The sequence below is a fragment of the Taudactylus pleione genome, unplaced genomic scaffold (assembly GCF_031769625.1).
Source record: "Taudactylus pleione unplaced genomic scaffold, aTauple2 ptg000039l, whole genome shotgun sequence".
Classification (NCBI taxonomy): Eukaryota; Metazoa; Chordata; class Amphibia; order Anura; family Myobatrachidae; genus Taudactylus; species Taudactylus pleione.
The window spans coordinates 9214852-9220851 of record NW_028284441.1 but is presented as its reverse complement, the minus strand read 5'-3'; positions in this window follow the sequence as shown (position 1 = coordinate 9220851).

Genomic DNA, 6000 nt, shown 5'->3' with positions numbered 1-6000 from the left:
TCACATAATTATGATGTACCCAGCACATTCCTGAAAATGAGAGGGGACTCTTAATGTATTTCTTCCTAATACAATACGTACTTCATAAATACATCTATAAGCATGACTTCAATGTGGTGAGCCTGTAAGCATCCTTCCACATGTCAAATAGGTCCAGCACATATGACTAAATTGCTAAACTATGCTATGACGTGTCCCTACACAGTCAAAATTATAGGGTACTGTACCTCCACTCAAAAAATGATTTTTGCCATAAGAAAATAAATATCCTTGTGCTTGAGGTAGGAATTCCACCTGAAATCATATACTTAAAACTCAGAAACATACTGTATTTGTTTTTTGTTAGAATTTTGTAAAGAACTGACAGCATTTAGCAGCATTATGTATGTAAACATACTGTGGGATGCACTGTTTCCATGGATGCAAAGGTTACTGAGAAGCGTTGTCCTGAGCGTGTGGAACTGGATAACAAACACCATTCTGTGAATCTCTGGACAAAATGTTTCACTGCGTCTTTTTTCAAGTTCTAGGAAGTGTCTGAAGCCCATATAAATAAATTTAAAAGAAACCATGAATATCATTTTATATATTAATAGTTTTAGTATATAAAAGTGCACTATAACTCAGCATTACATTTTAACAGTTGCAATATTTTCCTAAGGTGTCACAGTAATCATTCCCCTGTATCTAAAGTTGGGGAAATCTTTAGCATATTCTTAAGAACTGGCCATCCAATCAGTCTAATAGTCCTGCAGGTTGCAAATGTGCAGTTCGGGTCCTTTTGCTCTTTAATAATCCTTAACATGTTATCAATTATCTCTACAGAACCCCCCCTACAACAGTTTTCATAAAAATACTATTATACATGTACATATTATATTTGTATGTATGGATGTATATACAGTATATATATACATATATATAATACAATTCGCCACCTTGCATTTTTGTCATCCCTCTCTCCCTTAAGCTGCCCACACATCTAAAGATTATCTGTCCAAACAGCCAACTAGTTGATTGGTTGGAATGAAAATCTTGTAAGGAATACAGGGCTGATTCAGAGCCGGATTTGCGGTCGTTCGTCCAGAAAATAGGGGTGGCTATTCAAATGAACCGTTCGCTCTTTGCGGTCTGTTCACGCCTCTATGTCTGAACGAGCGAACAAAACTTGCGGTCGTTTTTTTTAAAAATACGCCCCCTGACCGCTCGCATCCTACGTCATGTCCGCTATTTATTAGATTAATCGAGTACATCGACCAGCGTATGAACTGCTCGCTATTCTTGTGGTTGGTTTTCCCTACCACAATCTTGCGAGCAGTTCTGGCTATAAAATAACCCAGTGACGTGGTCAATGACGCTGCTGTATTAATTATGCACACCCTTAAAACGCCCGTTTTGACCTTTAAGCACGCCTGCATTCGGATCTCCACTCCCCATTTTCAAGCACCTTCCCCTGTTACCACCCACATACGCCTCATTCTGTCACTCAAAATAGCAGGCATTCGCTATTTAGCGAACAAACAATTTTCGGCCGCACTGACTGGTTCGCGCATGCGTATTACAATCCGTACGCATGCGCAGTTGGGCAAACATCGCTCGGAGCGAACGAGCGGCCGCTTACGAGCTGCTCTGAATCAGGCCCGTAATCAGCAATTTGCTCCCAAACGCTGGAAAATGGACCAAAACTGTTGTTTGAACAAATAATTTAGATCAAACATTTAACAAACTTGTTTAAACGACCATTTTCATCTGTTTTCTGGCATTTAGGAGCAAATTGATGATTATCAGTTACTCCCATACATTACCAGATTTTCATTCCAACCAATCAACAAGTTGGCTGGTTGGATGTAAGTTGGTCTAGTGTGTGGCCAGCTTTACTCCATTTTGCTATACATTTATTTGGGCTTGGTAATATCTGCCTAACATGCCTATATAGTTATTTAATTGGGATTTGTTATTCTCTCTACCCCCTAATATTTTTATTTATTTGTGTCTGTAACTCTCTAGCCTTTTCTTATATGTATTTTTTTATGTGGGCCTGGTTTTCTTTGTCCCTTTCCTCTTATATATATTTTCTTTTCTTTGATTCAATGTTATCAACAAAAAGCAGAGGAGTTTAATTTAATTAGCTTGGTGTTATCAATTTTTCTCTCAATTCATTCCTGCGAGTGGCAGCTGGCTTGCCAAAGATTGGAAGATTGTGTACAGTGACACAGCAGAATGTTTCAGCAGAGATAGAGCTGAGATCTGCTGCACAATTGGACAGCTGCCTAGACATATATTGGGTGTTGAATCTGTGACCAGGTCTCCAGTAGGATTGTGTCAACAGTCTGATCTGGAGTTGGATCCCCGAAGGATTTTATAAGTGTGTACCCATTTATAAGTCATGCAGTGTCATATTAGATTAATAATTTGCTTTATCCATTGTTTTTAAATTAAAAACTGCAGATAAAATGGAGTAAAGTGTCTAAATGGGTAAGGGTGAGAGGTCAAAGTTGTTATATAGTCCTTACCGAAAGATGTTATTCAGTTTTTTTTTTCTGAATATATTGTTGTTCAGTACCTTATTGGAAGATGTACCACCTACCCTGATAATCTTTGTTCCTCTGTTGAAATGTCTTGGTGGAGTCACTCACTGCACCGCAGTTGTCAGGGAAGGTCCAGATGAGGGTCGAGAAAGTGGATTTTTGAGTGACATGGTGCAGCCTAATTGATGATACTTTTCTAGAAGGATGTTCACAATCTCAACATAGTTTCCAGCTCTTCTGTTACCCAAGAATCAATGTGCAACACCTTTACAGGCTTTCCAAGATGCTTTCTCATAAACCTGGATGATTTGGTCAAGGTTTTCATCTTTAAGAAGTTGATGAATTTGCTTACAAACAAAGATTCATTTGTTATCTTTTATCATCAGTCAGAAGTGGAAATTTTCCTCTCAGGTACTTGAAAACTTTTCCATCTTTGTTCATTCCCTTTATAAAGTTCTTCATAAGTCCGAGTTTGATGTGTAAAGGGGGCAGAAGAATTTTGCTTCGGTCAACCAGAGGACTGTGATGGACATTTTTTTCCAAGGCCTACAATGGCTAAATAGCCTACAATGATTCAGCATTCCTGTGTTCAGGTATGCCAACCTTCTGTAAATATTCTCTAAATGCCAAAATTCCTCAGTACTTTAAAAAAAAAAAACATACTTCATCATTAACGAACTATATCTCGGAACCGAAGGCTAACTGAAAGTTTTAAATGTCATATTCATTCTTTGTATGCTGCAATCTTTTAGAAGTAACGGAAACCTTTTTTTACTGTTGCTTAGTGTTATTGTTGTTTATTTTTAACAATGCTAGCAGATGAATGTGGAAGCAATTTATTATTATAAGGTGGTAGCTTTATTCTTGGTGAATGTCTGTGCTACTAACAATGTTGCAACATGGGTGACACGATGAGACACAATACAAGAACCAGGCCTTGTAGAAACCTTAAAATAGTCATAACTGTCCTCTGCATTTATAATTATTGAGTCTTCATCCTCTTCAGTTTGTATGATATAGAACTAATAATTATTTATGTATTCCATGAGCAGCAGGAACCAAGGACTCACCAGCCTTCACAAACATCTACTGATGTTATATAATGTGGAAAGTTCGGCCCAGAGCTGATCTAAGCTACAGATATCTCTAGCAGCTGCCTGCATGCATTGTAATGTCACAATGCAGGTCACAGCCCTATATAAAGGATGCCCAGCTACTGGCAGCCATTTTGTGGTGACATTTTGTCCTAGATTGATACTCTATGAGTAATTCCTGCTTTATTTAAGCAATTTTGGATAACTAATACTTATAAGTATACTTTGGATTACAATTTCCAATAAGGTACTGAGTAACAACATCTTCAGAAAAAAATAACATCTTAAGGTAAGGCTTATATGACAACTTCAGAAACCCTTCAGAAACCTCCCTCCCTTTAATTTGCAGTTTTTAATTTAGAAACATTGGATAAAGGTAATTTTTGATCTAATATGACACTGCATGACTTAAAATGGGTACACACTTGTCCAATCCTCCGTGGATCCAACTCCATACCAGGCTGTTGACACAATACTGTTGCAGACCTGGTCGCAGATATAACACCCAATATATGTCTACACTCCTGTCCAAATCGCAGCAGATATCAGATCTACATCCGCTGAAGCAATATGCTGAAAGGATTGTGTCACTGTACACACTTTTCCGGTCTTTGGCAGACCAGCTACCACTCACTGGGATGAATTGGGAGAAAAACTGATAACACAGGAATTAATCTGGAGAAAAATAGAAGCTAATCCTCTATTAAATTAATCTTCTCTGCTCTCCATTGACAACATTGAATAAAAAAAAATAATAAATAAAGAAAAACAAAATGTGTGTATATATATATATATATATATATATATATATTTATATTAGGGATGTGCGCCGACCCCGTGTTTTGGTTTTGGATCTGTATATCCTCGTGATTTGGATCTGGATTTGGTTTTGCCAAAACTGCCCCTTGCGTGTTTTGGTTTAGGTTTTGGATCTGTAATTTTTTTCTACAATTGATAAAAACTGCTAAAATAACATCATTTGTTTTTTTTTGTTCCTACAGTATTATTATTATTAGTATTATTGACCACCTCACAGCTCACAATATTGGTTTCATCAGGTTTAGGCCCAAAATTTGCACCAGGCTAGCTGGCTGACTAAGCTAAGCGGCAGCAGTGGGGGGCACAAACACGTGGCAGTCCAACTTCCAACATGGCACATAAGGGAACATATGTTTTCATTAATCAATAGGCTTGAGGGAGTTGGAGTATGTATGTAGTTGAAGGCAGGGTCCGGAAGGGTTGATTGGTAGTATATTTATTTTAATTTTTTAATTCCATAGCAAATGAGGGAGGAAGGGAGAGCATGGGTGAACAATATGTCTCATGTTTTGCCCACAATATCAACTTGGTGGTTTGGAATATTTTTTTTAAATTAAAGGGGCATGCAAGAGATGCTGTCTGTGGCCATAAACATTTCTGGACATTTTTGTCATTCAGCAACCGCATGTCAAGGATTGCAGCAGCAGTGGCAGTCCAACTTCCAACATGGCACATAAGGAAACAAATATTTTTATTATTCAAGAGGCCTGAGGTTGTTAGAGTATGTATGTAGTTGAAGGCAGGGAAAGGAAGATTTGAGCAGTAGTAAATTTAATTAAATTTTTTGATTCCGAAGCAAATTTATGAAGGAGGAGAGGAGGAGGGAAGGCATTTACAAAAAATATTTAAATCATTCACATCAGTCCTTGCCCCAGAAGAAACCTTTAGCGCTATGCCTGCTGCTGCTGCTGCTGGGAGTGGATTTTCAACCCAGAATGGGACCAGGAAGACTATGGGCCTGATTCAGACCCACTCGCGAGCGGCTGTCTGCTCGCAAGTGGGTCGATGGTGTGCACTGCGCATGCGCACGACGGAGGGAGCTCCGTCGTGCGCATGCGTGAGACGCGACGAGTGAAGGACTTTCCTTCGCTCGTAGTGTCTGATCAAAGGGGGCGTGCTGTCGATGTTGATTGACAGCACGCCCCCTTTGGTGGGCGTGCCAGGGGCGCGCCTCCCAGACGTAGGCATTCCCAAGGGAACGCCTACCGTCAGAAGCCTGCCCCACTGACATCACTAGTGATGTCAGTGGGAGTGATTTTGGCTCTGATAGAGCCAAAATCACTCCAGGGCTTGCGGTTGAGAAACTCAACCGCAGGCTTCTGCTCGCACTGGCGATGGTCGCGATGGTCAAGACCATCGCGACCATCATCCTGCACGCTCGTATAGGCTGTGGGTGGTGACCCACAGCTATACGAGCGTCCAGGAGGACACTCCATAATTATGGAGGTGGGCCCTGATTCAGAACGAGCGCTCTGGTCAGAGCGTCCGGCTCTGAATCAGGGCCAATGACTGTTAAACAATCCTTTGCAAGGGGGAGCAAGTATGACCGCAGTCACCCA